Source organism: Bombus terrestris, chromosome 18, assembly GCF_910591885.1.
Source record: "Bombus terrestris chromosome 18, iyBomTerr1.2, whole genome shotgun sequence".
NCBI lineage: Eukaryota > Metazoa > Arthropoda > Insecta > Hymenoptera > Apidae > Bombus > Bombus terrestris.
This window is the reverse complement of record NC_063286.1, coordinates 3,154,718-3,167,884: the sequence shown is the minus strand read 5'-3', so window position 1 is coordinate 3,167,884 and position 13,167 is coordinate 3,154,718. Positions and strand designations below refer to the sequence as shown.

Here is a 13,167-nt window from a genome sequence, read left to right as displayed (position 1 = left end):
ATGTTTAGCTAGGAGTTTGTTTACATTTGAAACTGGCAAACCAAAACAGTGTTGACACTACAAGGCGTAGTAATACGAGCCACTGCGAATATTCGTGTTGACTCGTGTGCTGCTACCAGTTCCTTTTAGCTGTCGATGGAGGCGATACATACAAAAGTATGTCTTGAAATTTTATTTTCTATTATTAACGGGAAATGGAATTAGGGGTGTTTGACGTTGCATATACACCGTGCCATTAGATTCATAGTTCCAGTGAAATTAGGAACGTTCTGTAGCTTAATAAAGTAGGAAAATAAAGTCAAGAATAACGTAATTGCCTTGAACACCTCACTTTCGAGAAATTCGAGTTTGGAAACTTGTCAAGTATGCGTAAATTTACACAGTTCGCAGTTTGATGGAAATAGATAATCGATAGTTTTTCAATAAATTTAACTATTCGATTTTGCGTATTGTATTTCTGATTACACTTTGTTGTATTGTATCTGTTCTGTGTCTATACAAAAATTGACAATTTTTAACTGGTTTCAATGCAGTCTGCTTTCGACTGGTTTTACAATTTTATTTTAAAATTTCTACTTCGTGTTTTATTTTTTTCCGCAATGATGTAACGACTTTCGCGACGATAACTAAAGAAATAATATAATGAATTTTATTTTGTCCTTTATGTATCCAAACTCGAAACCCAATTAACCAGTTTCCTCGTTTCGTACGGCTTCCCACGCGTTCTTAAAATTGTTACCGCGTGTCATTCGATATGACGATATCGGTTACCAGGAAAATTCTTCTGTAAGAAAGTAATAAATCAATAAATATAAAAACACTCTATTATTAGGTATTTTTAAAATACCAATCATTTTCACTAGTTTTGTTAGAAATAGCTTCGTGTCAACTATCGGCAGTTCTAGCGTTAACAACAAGTTTTATACCTATGAAATTTAGTACGTTCCGAAGAAAATGATCCGATAACCAACCGATTTCGAAACCATTGCAATGTTGAGTCACGGGTCAAAGACACGAGGGTTCTCTGCACTGGAAAGTCCGTGCACGGCTAGAAAAAAGAGAGCAAAGCGTCTAGCAGCTACTTGCGGATAATTAATAATGTCGGGATCAAAAGTGTGCCCATTGAATGTTCGCTCATTCACAAATGATCTCTCTCCGCCCAGATGAATGCCGGACCAGATCGTTACAAGGGTATTCTACGGGCGTGCCTCGCACGGGTGTCTTCAGGTCAATACCGGCGGTTCGTTGAATACAATTATTAATGCCGTCATTAAGAGCATTTACCATTTTTAATGTGAACGATCGGAAAGAAATATAAATCATATCTGTCCGGTCGGCCAACGTGCCTGTACGAGCAGCCTCTCTTCTCCGATCTTTGGCTTCGCGCGATCCTGTTCCCAGCTTGCGTGCGCTCTTTGCCCCGTCCTTCCCTTTCTTTTCTCCTTTACCATCTCCTTCCGTCGATGATTTGGTAAAGGGGAAAAATTGGACCAGGATACGTGCAGTGGATTAAAAGGGCGTGAATTGTGATGAAATGCTACATTGGATTTTAGGGTAGTGGATGAACAAGAATATCACTTTTTTTTTTCTTTTTTTTTTTAATCTTTGTTTATTAATTCCAGGTTTTTTACATATTTCTTTTTACATGATTTTTTTTCCAGAATAAACGCTGAATTCTAATTGTAGGGTGGTACAGGCAAAAGTACCGATACGCGACGGTACGACGTAGCCATGCATTATTACATTTTTTTTTTTTTTTTTTTTAAGATTATTATTGTAGCTTAAATTTAAGCCGCTGTTGCGCTGTGCTTATGCACGATATTTTAATTCATGTCCTGAAAGCATGGACGCAAAAACAGGACAGTTCGTTAGCCTATTAGGGAGGGGGTGGGAGAGGATGGCCTGGGAGGGGAGGGAACAAGAATATCACAATCGCACGATATTTCAAAGCTTCTGCTTTGCTAAGCTTAGAAAATGTCTAAATATATAGAAACGTCATCTGTAATATCTTAACACTAGAATTACCACAGCAGTCGAAACGACTGGTTCTATGGGACGATGATCCCAGATGGATTAATAATACCAAAAATGTACTACATAACATGGAATTGCTTCTTCGAAAAAAGTAATAAATCAATAAATATAAAAATATTCTGAATATTTGTTAAATACCAGTAATTTTCAATTTACTTTTAATTTATTAAAATAGGAGGGACTTTCGCGTAAGAAATTACCCCGTGTCCACCTCCCCCCTCTCCCTAGGAGTTAATCTTCCATTCTAACAAAATATTTGTACATTTTTCTAAATTTAGTTTTCCAAATACAAGACATAGTTTAATGTTTCTTGCAACATGGTTCCCATTTCATGTTTAATAAAGCTCTCGGTGAGGCCGGATCACAGGCGGTTATAAATTACGACGAAAGAGTTAACCATTTCACGGTAAGAGAACGGGGTCCGCGGAAATTCGGTCGTTCTATCCTCGAAAATGTATTTTAATCGCGGTTAAAAGAGAGGCCGTGCACAGGGGCGAAACGCGTCTCGGTAAGAGACACGTGTCAACGCGATAAATCGTGCCGATGTCCGACATACGGTTTGCTTTGCACTGCAAATTCGGGACTACGTATATATAACGTGTACGCGTGTATAGTGTAAACTACCCATAGGCGCCGTTAGTAAGATCTACAATAATTCGTTCTAGTTCATTCGCAATTGTATCTTCAATCCCTGCAAATCTTTCTGTACTCGATATTAACCCTTTGCACTGTTATGTCGAGTGTGACTCGACATTAGTTTTTATCTCAGGAGCTCCTTCGTCGAGTTCCACTCTGTTTTTATGAAACGTGCTAAGAAAAAGACCAGAATTGCATCCTGGAAATTGTTTCAAGATATATCATAGGCTTAAAAGTTAGGAAATACAAGAATAGTGTGAATAAAACTGGTATTTTAAGGTTAGGTTTCCTCCTTTGCCTATTGAGATTATCTTATCTTTTAGTCAAAGTAAATTTCAAATAAAACACTTAAAAACGTTGGGAACTGCCGTTAAATAAAAATTGAAATAAAATTCCCAGTGCAAATGGAATCTCGTCGAAAATTGTTAATCAAACATCTCCATTGGGATTGATCCAATTTTGGAAATTGTTAATATACCATTTCAAAAGAGCAAAATAATCATAGATGGTATTATCTCAAGATGATATAATATTAAATTAAGATTTGCACGAGGGTTAGATTTTACATATCATGACAATTTGAAGGTTAGTCGTTTCGAGGTTTCTAACGACCGATTATCTTCTAGTCGATATAGTCAGTGGTTGATTTAACTGATCCTATAGTTTCTGGAAGCTGACAGGACGTATGTTCCGCGACAATGGATCAACACACGAAATCGTAAGCCTGACACAATGACACGAGCTCGCTGCTCATAGACGATGACTCTTCGACACAGTTCAGGGATGATCTCCGAGGCGAAGAGAAGACTCGAGAAGCATCGCAGAAATTATATGGGCCGCATCCATTCTAACGTGTTTCTCGATTTTTCGGCCACTCCTTTCTCTCTCTCTCTCTCTCTCTCTCTCTCTCCTTCTATCTTTGTCTCTTTCGTTCTTTGTGCCCCACGATCGTTCTTTCCTCGTTTTCGGTATGTTACCCTCCTTTCGATTCACTTTCGTCCTCCTTCTCTTTCTTTCCTCGCTTTCGCGCGACCGGGAACCACGTTACGCGCGGTTTGCATCCGCACCTTGGACGATTATTTGTTGCTTCCGTTCCCGAGGAACTATTTTCAACCGGTCGCCTCTGTACGACCGCTTTATGTGCAGGATTGAGCAATTAACCGAGATTAAAACAGATACAAGCTAGGGATTTGGCAAGAGATAAATCTGAAATAATAGATTTTTAGTAAAATAACTAGAAAATGAAAACAGTGGAAAGCATACAGTTTGTACGAGATATCATCGTGTCTCGATATTTATGGCACGGTAATGTACATGTAGAATAGTGACACAAAAAATAGAAAAGAAATTTGAAGAGTAAAAAGTTCTTTATCTTCTTTGAAATGGATACTACAACAACGTAAAAATTAAGAACTACGTACTAATAAATCTAGTGATTTTAGCATTTTTGATCGAAACTATTAAATGCTTGTTATGTTTTCTATTTGTATTTTATTAAAAAGAGTAGTAATTTTCTAAAATAACAGACCAGACACCAAAATATTCTGAGATCACCGAACGATTCTCAAGAATCGAATCGATGAAACCCAATGGCGCTTGATGCCACTCCTCCCTCGATTTTGGTCTCGTTAACAACTTCCCGACCATCCACGCAATCTCAATTCAACCTTGTAATTAATTATCGACGTGGTTCAGGGTAAGCAAGGAATCGTTCGGGTTCGCGGAATCGATAAGAGTGTATTTTCATGTCCATCCAAATGTCCCTATGTTTCACGACGTCTCGAGCGGCCGCATGCGTGGCGAATAAAGTATCTTCGAATGAAAAATCGGTACCGATGATCCAGGTAGGCGGTCGCAGGTTCTCCAACGAACGCGAACGTCAGGATCGTGGCTCGTTCGTTCGTAACCGCGTCTTGCCACGCTAGGGAGTTATGGCGCCGGCTGGTGGTACGCCTGCGGACCGCTCTCCTGGAGAGGGCGTTATCGGTCGGCTTAATCGAACGATTAATGACACAGTGCGCGTAAAAGTGGCTGAACGAAGCAACGCGAAAAGGAAACAGAGTGGGAATTAACCGGCATGAATGAACCGTGCGCCGCTTGTTAAGAGTTGGCCCTCGACTCGAGACCGTATTTCAATAAAACAACGCACACCGCTGACTGATTGACTAATTATCAAACCGGCCAGTGGACCCAACCGTCCAGATCAATACGCCTGTTAAACACAAGCTTACAGCCTGCCTTCTCCTTTCACAGATTCCCCAGATAATCCCAAGACACGGGGAATTCGGATTTTTATCGTGCTCGACGCGCGCTCGAACCGTAATTGTGACTTTTCGGTTAATTAACGCTCTGCGGTTGCGAGGGATTTTTCAAAGCGGAGCAACCAGATAGCAAAGGTGGCGATTGATCGTTGGTTATGCTTCGTTGATTCTAAGAACCCTCTTGTTCGCTTTCGATATTTGTCTAAGTTGAACCTCGATGGCCGTTCATTTTTTACATTGTCAACTCTATTTACCAGGAATTTTGACACGTTTAAACTTTGCTTTTCTCCTCTCTATCAATATCAAACAACCGTTACCTAGAGCTTTCTCTCCCGCTCACAAAAGTCTCTGTGTTCCTTATAAACCATTCTTTCGAAATGGTTTCCAAATGCTCCCTTCTTCCGCATTCATTGACTTTTCTCGAAAGTTTTCTCTTTATTATTTAATATGTACTTTACAATTTGTCCAGCTGGACAATTTTTCTAGCTTAATCGCTAAATAATACGTGGATGGCTAACCCCAGAAGGATACCATCTTCTAGTTTGACTATTTTATTTCTTTAGCGAGGTCAGTGTGGTGTTTTCTTTTTAGTTTTCTTTCTTTAATTCTTCTTTCGAGTTTTTCTCGCTTCAGTAGCCAGATTTTCTCGAAAGTGAACACCCAGTACGAACGAACGTGCCCGAATAGGCGAATCGGTAATCAACGAACATCGATTGCAGTCGACCATCGAGTCGCAAGTCTCAGAACTAGTTCTCTAATCCTGCTGACCAGGTGTCGAGATATCGAAAGGTGATGGAACGGCTCGAGACGCGTTAAATATTGAGCCAGTCACGAAGCACACGCGGCGTGGCCCGTAATGAGCCAATCCTCCATCCTGCTCCTTTCGAGGATGATACTCGCGCGTTTCCACTCGGCGATCGGACGGTGCTCATTAGCGACGGATTAATAGGATCCAGACGAAGGAACGAGCGGACAAATGCACGGTAGCCGTGTCCACAACGACGCGAGTCATTCGTTTCGAATATTTTGCCACGGTGGACGCGCGTCTGCCGGACGCCGCATCTATCTCGACCCGCGATCGCCGCAACTCTGTCGTAAGGTCTTTATCGGACATCTGGATATTAAGTGAACGTGAGCGTTGCTTAATCAGTGTCCATGGAAATTCGAGGCGGCCCAATCCACCGCGCTGTTGCATCGTCGATTAATGGTGCTACGAGTGCACTCTCAGGCAGCGTTGTCAATTCTTCGATTTTGGTATTGGGAACTCGCGTTAATTCGGACTTGGCCTGGTTACTCGGAAATAAGGTTAGGAGAAAATAGTACTACACTACATCTATTTCAATTATATCACTTTAATTGCAAAATCACATTGCAATGATTTTATTCTTTATAGAGTGTAATAAGAGTGTAATAAGACACTTGCTTATTTCTGACGTGATGTAGTTTAGATAATCATACAATTACGAACGTTGCAAAGTGTAATTGATTTTATAAAGTGTAAAATTGTGTTTCACGCTATATTATATTAAAAAACATATCGCATTGTACATTGTAAATTATCATAATTATCGAATTATGTTGTAGAATTTATTACAAATTATACAATTTTTAATTATACAATTATGAGCGTGTCAAATTGTAATTGATTTTATATATTGTATTAAAAAATATATCGCATTATACATTACAAATTATCACCATAATTATCCAATTATGTTGTAGAATTTATTACAAATCATACAATTATGAGCGTGTCAAACTGTAATTGATTTTATATATTATACTAAAAAATATATCGCATTATACATTACAAATTATCACCATAATTATCCAATTATGTTGTAGAATTTATTACAAATCATACAATTATGAGCGTGTCAAACTGTAATTGATTTTATATATTATGCTAAAAAATATATCGCATTGTACATTACAAATTATCACCATAATTATCCCATTATGTTATAGAATTTTTTACAAATCATAGAATTTTTAATCATAAAATTATGACGGTATCAAAGTGTAATTTATTTTATATATTATATTAAAAAATATATCGCATTATACATTACAAATTATCACCATAATTATCCAATTATGTTATAGAATTTTTTACTTGATAAATTCTTTATCTTCACAGTCTTTAATTTTTTAATTTCAAGACAAATTATAAAGCATCTCCTAAACTGATAGAAAGAGTTCTGATACAACCGATGCAATTCGTAGCACATGTACGTAGTGGTATTTTTCCTTAGAAGTCTCCTTTGAAATATCCCGCACAGGATCGATTCTACTTGCGTAGAAGTAGATACGATTGACCAAGGTTGCCGTCAGGCCAGAGTCAGGTTTGACGCCAGTCGAGGCGATTTATCAGAATAATGCACACGCCATTACCTCGGTGTCCCCACCTTAAAACCAAGATCTTGATTTCGCGCGAAGCTTCGTGTAAGCCTTCGACTTTCTTCGAGCTTTCCTTATAAGTTGCAATCCACGCTTGTAACATTGTCCCAGTGGTGTGGAAGATCAGAGGGAAAAAATGTTGCTGCTGGACCAAACATCTTCTTCTTCGAACTTTTCCAACATCTGTAACAAAGGAACATTTACTTTGTTCATTACATTTCTTTTTACTTTTTAACACAGTTACTTTTACTTTCATACTTTGCTAAAGTATTAGGTCGTGCAATAAGTTGGCACTACGTCAAGTTCAAATTCTTCGTGACAAGTTTCATGAATATAAAACAATACAAGTCGAAGATGATTCGTGTGAACTAACCTTAAAAAATCAAGTCGATTCTATAGAAGCCATTCGAGAAGAAAAATCAACGAATAACGAGCATTTTTATTAAACTACATATTAACAAATTTTTCTATGCAAATCCATTTTGGACGTGTCGTGTTCTATAAGTTTCGTAAGACAAACACAGTAACAATTGTTATAAAATATATTTAACATATTTAATATGTAATTTAATAAGAATGTTTGTTATTCGTTGATTGTTTCTTCTCAAATGGCTTCTATAGAATCGACTTGATTTTTTAAGGTTAGTTCATATGAATCACCTTCGACGTGTATTATTTTATATTCATGAAACAGGTGATAAGGAATTTTATCGTAATGATCAAATGAATCGTAATTAGATATTTTATTGGATGAAAGAGAAGTCTGTTAGGATCTTTATTTATTAAAATTTCGAATATTCCAAAATCAAGAAAATGTGAATAAAAACGTAGCTGAGAATGGTGAAATAAGAGAAAAACGAATGGCACGAACTTATTGGACGACCTAATAGTTATATTCGCTGTGTAACTTCGAGGAAATATAAAGTGAAACTTTTCACCGAGTTTTATGTTTCAACGATGGCTTTGGTCGCGTGCATTTGCAGCGGAAGTTTTGCGCGCGTCCCGTCGGTCTAAAGCGAGTAATCCGAGTTCGATGTACGCGCGAACGAAGCTAGGAGTTCGCGTTTTAGTTCCAATTAAAGCGGTCGAAGTGGCGGGCGAATTTACGACGAGTTGATTAATGGGCTGGCGAGGTATTTGTCACGTTGTTTACGAACAGCCGAAAGAATAAGTTGACTGGTATAACTGACCATGGATAGCCGGCCAGATTTATCGCGTTATTATCGATCCGTCCGTCCACGGAAATGGCAGAAAACTGTAATTGAAAGACACCGCTATTCGAGAACGCTGGAAAGCAATATCCGCGACTGGCAACGCGAAACTAATCGGAATCAATCAAACTGTAATACCTGTTTGAATCGTGTAATTGCCGGACGATTTGCTTCGAAAGATTCATTGTCTAGACACGCATAGGCGATAATTTGCTAACTAATATTATTAACGAATTAACAAATTGTACATTACAAATATCACGCTATATACAAAGATATACAAATTTTTAGGTTATCCGTAAAGTGTCTTTCTTTCGCTAACGTGTTATTTACAACAGTGCACCTTCGTACAAACGTGAAACGAAGTCTGTGAAATATCGCGGTGTTTATATCGACAGAATAAAATGAACCGTATGTAATTCAACAAAATAATATAAAACAAAAAACGTTGTGCGTGTGTTATTTCCTCATAAGAAGAAAGAAACTTTTCGGACAACCTAATATCTAAGAGGTTAAGTATTAATATTATATAATTAGTGGTTTCATGAAGTAACAATTGCCTGGTGTAATATTTAAACGGTGAAACGAACATTAATTTAGTTTCTATTTTTCTTTGGTTACGTTCATAAAAATTCGCAATGAATTTGTGCACTTCCGTTGTACAATTTTATAAAATGTCGAATAGAACGATCAACTGACCAGTAACGTAATTGAAGAACTGACTACAGTTGTGTAAGGGAACTCATCGTCGACAACTTGTAACTTGTGACCCGTAAAATCGTAACGATAATATTAATTGGATTGTGAAAAGGACGATAGTAATCGTACAACTGTACTCGAAAACTCGATGCAGTGTTAAGAAATACAAAATTGATTTATCCAAAATCGGCGAAATGTAAAAGCGATAATTTAATTTCCATTGATAAGACGAAATAAAAATGGTATATAGTTAAAGCGTAATAGAGAAAATTAACATAATTTTTAAGATATCGGTTCAGCAAGAAATTCTCGTTGCAGCAGTTTGATAAATGGTCATAGAATAAGGGCAGATTCGAGAGACTAAAATATTCAAGAGGTTCCTCCGCAGCACGTATTTAAACTCTTTCAGCGGCCAAGGTATCGATAGGCAGAAGCCAGGCTACCCCGCGTGTGTCGCGACCTGAAAAGCTTCTCCTACCGTGACTTCCGAGATTTATCGTTTAAACGCGCACTTACGGCCCCCGATGGAGGGTATTGCATCACACACAAGCGACGATAAATCATGAAAATACGAGCCGATGACGGGATGCGAGGAAATAGCATTTAATAGATGCCGCGACGAGTTTTCCCAAAGCTAAATCCTTTTTCAGCTGCAAATTATTCGAAAAACATGCATCCTGCTCGAAGAAACAGAAAAGAAGAAGAAAATAAATCAAATCAATCTTCGTTTAGACTCGTAGAACTTAGACTTGGTGTTTTCTCAATATTTTCACACACAGCTGTGTCTTACGTTTACAAGTCCGCGAGAAATATCACGATCATTAAACGATACGTGGAATATATAACAAAAAGGAAGGAGTGCCGCCGATCATCGAGCCGAAACAAGAGAATATATATCAGAGAATATCGAGTTTATCGACGCATATGTACGAAAAGAACTAGAAGACTAGAAGCACGTGCCGCGAAACGTTGAACCCTCTTTCGGTTTATCTGTCGGCTGTAGTAAAAAGGAGTCTCGTCTGTAACCGATACTATGCTCGTCATTCATACGTACCGAGAATTAATCACTCGCTCTGAAACTCCTGTGTTATCGACGTCTTAACGCTGCTTCTTAATTCGATCGATTTTCGAGAGGGTTCGACAGCAGTTGTCTCGCAAACTTTAGGTTTAGTCGAATTTAGGTTATGTTTAGTTGGGTTATAAGTGTTAAGTTGTCCGAAAAGTATCTGTTTTTTCCAGACCTGTCTTTTACAACGATGCATCTTTACACAAACGTGAAACCTAACCTGTCGAACGTTGTGATCTTTATTTCGATAGAACAAACTGAATCACGCGTAATTCGATAAAATAATATAAAACGGAAAATATCGTGCATCCATTGTTTCTTTATAAAACAAAAGAAACTTTTCGGACGATCTAACAGATCAGGGTTATGGACACTATGAAAATTTACAGATACCAAGCGATAGTTCCATATTTTTCTAATATTTCAAATCTAAATTTCAACTTCACAATATACATACATTTCACAGTAAACATTATGAAGCAGATGCTCATGAAGGGTTTCACTTTCCTCGTATGAAATAAACAGGTTCACGAAGCGAGGAGATCGCGAGACGCTCATTAGCAGATCTTATAACGATTTTCCTATTGGCTACCGTCTCTGGCGATCGCGGTGATTCATGGCTGGCAATTATCAAAGCACGAAACTCCCCCGACCGGCGGTATTAAGTGGACGAAACGGCGCGGCGAGTCGCGATACAATCGTAACGTGTAATTTAGCCATTAAGGCTGACCGTGGAAACCTAGTTCACGGCGGTCATCATCATTTCTATCATCCGTGCACCGCGCACGAGCAACCGAACGAACGAGTGAGTGAGCGAACCGCCTGATCTCGAGCCGTGGCGAGCAGCGACGACGCCGATGCATTAGCTATTTAATGCGAGGCTCTTTAGCCTTGGCTAATTGATGGCTGGATATTAGCGTAATTGTAATGAGGCGAAATTACGGCAATCACGCTCGGTCTACCGTCTCTTGCACGGTGGAGGGGCGTCAGTCTCAGGCTTTCGGGAACGTCTTCAAAGAAATTCGCCGACGTTTTTTCTCTGCTTCCCTGCCTACCTCACCCTCCCACAACATCTTGTCTCTATCGTCGATCTAGCGTCTGGTATCCACGGTATGCGACGCGCAGCTTTTTGATAGATAACGGTACGGATTTTAGCGGATTCTCAAGGTTTCCTCGTGGCTATGCGAATGCTCGTTCTACCGGTTTCTAATTTTTCCCTGCGATTAAAGACTTACCGATTATGAGTTTGCATTTGGTAGAAGAACGGTTCTGGGTCAAGAGCAACTAGATTTAAGAAATCTGGGAAAGTTGGATAGGATTTGGGAAAGCTAGAGGCTTAAACGTCATTAATTCTCTAGAAGATCGTAACGTGAATGTGTTTAAGCTGATTAGGAATTATAAATTCGAATGTCAGAAACGGATGACAGTTTAGCCATGAGTAACGAGGCAAGATAGAGTCGTCGATTTCCCATGGATAACATCGCATCTCTGTGCAACTATCATTCTCGACCGGTTGTGCGTCAAACGATCACGGTAATCTTCCGTCACGAGCGATCGATCCACGTGAAAGAAACGTGTTATTTAAAGAGGAAAAAGAATGGAAAGAAAGACGGATAAATATAAACGTGTCGCCTGCGGTAGTCACGCCAGAGCACGAACGGCGTGGCCGCTTATTTAGACGAACGACTATAAAGCTGAACCTCATCGTTTCGAGTTGTCGGGTCGGTAATTCATCCACCCTCTAGCCGAACTTAGCCACGGGATAGACCAACAACGAGGCTTTGCGCAACGGGCTTAGGGGTTGAAGCGACGGTTAAACGACAGCCATCTGTCGGCCGAGCCGTGAAACTCCTGTCAACGGTGTGCACCATGTCCCGTGGCCGGTAAAGGACACTCGATCGTCTATGGTTTATGTATCGGTGGGTGGTTAACGATAACCCCGTAGAAATACCCAGATTATGATAACTATCAGAGGCACGCGGACAGCCATGAACACACGATACGCTTATCCGACAACTGGTTCGCGGCTTAAATATCTTACGAACCGTTGCTCTTTTCTCCAAACAATTTTTTTTCGTGATTCCTGCTTCGTCCGCCATGATGGATTAGGTGGCGATCTTCGCTAAAAAAAATTCAAATTCAAAAGCACGTAAATACCGTTCGTTGCTTGTACAGATACGTACATAGAGTTTGAGAAAAACGTGGAATAAATAACGTACTCACGAGAAAGATTTATACATTGGAAGGATTACCGACAACGAGTGTTCGATATTGGATAAAGGCGTAGACAGCTGAATCGACTAGACAAATGGACCGGTGTACGTCCGAACAGGAGGATTCGCATGACAGCTGTTTTTCCGGTGTTTTAAAAGCGTCAAGTAACGAACGTTCGTACGGAATCTCGGGAATTGGCAACGGTCTCGGGGCTTAATGGCGCGAAGCGCGGAGTTTCGCGGAAGGAAACCGTCCAGTATAGACTTTTGGCTCGGAACGATTGATATAATCGACAACCGTCCGACAAGAACGCTCGTTAGAGAGCCGCGAAACAGCGGATTTATTATAACGTCAGACAGCGCGCCGCTACCGAGCCGGCACCGATTTTTCATCCTGTAAACACGGCCTGATTATTTATGAACGTGCAAACGCACGCGGCACAATCGATTTCACGGAGGCAAATTAGCCCGGACTGCCGGCAGATACGGGCATTAAAATAATAACGCTCATCGCATTAATGGGTTATAATAATTAGGGAAATCCTTGCTCGCCGAGAGGATCGGTCCTCGTTGCGCCAACCGTTTCTCTTCTCTTCTATTCTCTTCTCTGCTTTACCCTCTTCTCTTTTTACCCTAATCCACCTCCC

General features: G+C 39.7%; 1 long non-coding RNA gene across 1 annotated transcript; it reads left to right on the top strand.

The window, feature by feature from the left end:
* Nucleotides 1–93: 93 nt before the first annotated feature.
* LOC125386898 lies at nucleotides 94–6,724 on the top strand. Its single transcript, XR_007227455.1, has 3 exons — nucleotides 94–156; nucleotides 1,164–1,240; nucleotides 3,334–6,724. It is a non-coding gene; the product is annotated as an uncharacterized LOC125386898 (long non-coding RNA).
* Nucleotides 6,725–13,167: the final 6,443 nt, after the last annotated feature.